Genomic DNA, 1390 nt, shown 5'->3' on the forward strand with positions numbered 1-1390 from the left:
GGGATTGCGGCATGGCCATCCCCCCTGGGGTGTGATTTCTCGCTTTCTGTCTCTCTGTCTCTTTGGCGAGCGCACGCGCCCTGTAGCAAAAACCTCTCCAAAAAAAAATGCCCAGGGTGAAAAACAGCAGCTCCTTGAGCTGGTGCATCCCAGGGAGAAGCCACCCCCCTAGCATAGCCAGCCTGGCCTGAGCTCAGCAGTGCCCCCTTGATCATCTTCTCTAAATAAGCAGCTCAAAGTAATCACTTTCTGTCCAAATTAAGAATCCAGCGCCTAAGTATATTCTATGTTAGAAACAAAAATGACTACTAAAAATGGATCAAAAAGTATGAAACAGCAGGACTCTCCCCAAAATGGACATTAAGGTAACATTATCTTTTTTTAATCCATGCTTACCATGCATGTAATTTGGGGAAAAGGTCATTTAAAGTCAGCGTTTAGATGGGAACCAGCAGGTAGCATAATGGCTATGTCGCTGGACTCCCACGTAGTTGCCCGCTGTTCGTGTCTCAGACCCGGTGGCTTAAAACTCACACCAGGCACGTGTGCATGCATGCCCAAGATCCCGAGAGGAGAATGGAGGAGAAGGGATTGTGGCGTGACCATCCCCCCTGGGGGATGATTTCTCGCTTTCTGTCTCTCTGTCTCTCTCGGTCTGTCTGGCTAGTGCACGCGCCCTATAGCGAAAAACCTCTCAAAAAAACAAACAAACAAACAAAAAAACAACTCTCTGCTTCCATACAAAATTACGTTAAATGCTTTGGTTCTTCAGATGGCAGCCACGGATTTAATTTATTTGAGTAACATTTATATAATATTTGCAAGTTGTTTAGCCACCTATTTTGTTCTTGAAGAAGAATCATTTTGGCAGGTAAACCATATCTTCACAGATCCCAGAACCTATAAAAACTTCGCTTTCTGTCTCTATGTCTCTCTCTGTCTGTCTGGCGAGCGCACGCGCCCTATAGCGAAAACCTCTCAAAAAAAAAAAAAAGTCAGTGTTTACAAGCAGGTCTGGGTAGGTTTGTGCTTTATAGTGAACGGAAAGAAACCAAGGGTCATTAATAAGACCATCCTGCTGCATCTCACTGATGCAAAAATCTCATAAAACTATTTAAATATAACTGAAGTTTGCAGCTCACAATGCATCATTTATAGCCTTTCTTCCCTTCACTTAATTCTTCACATAACTTGAAGGGAAAGTTATCAAAGGGAACATTATGCTCTCTTAATTCCTTTGTCAGACTCCCCCTTCCATCTCTTCCCATACCCGATATTTAAACTGCATCACCCCGAGCAGCTTAGTTTTGCTCCTATGAATTTAATGGGAATTTTGCTTCACACATCTCAACTACAAGGAATTTATAAAAATGCAGATAAATATGCCCAA

This window comes from Tupaia chinensis, unplaced genomic scaffold (genome assembly GCF_000334495.1).
Source record: "Tupaia chinensis unplaced genomic scaffold, TupChi_1.0 Scaffold000360_1, whole genome shotgun sequence".
In the NCBI taxonomy this organism is placed as follows: domain Eukaryota; kingdom Metazoa; phylum Chordata; class Mammalia; order Scandentia; family Tupaiidae; genus Tupaia; species Tupaia belangeri.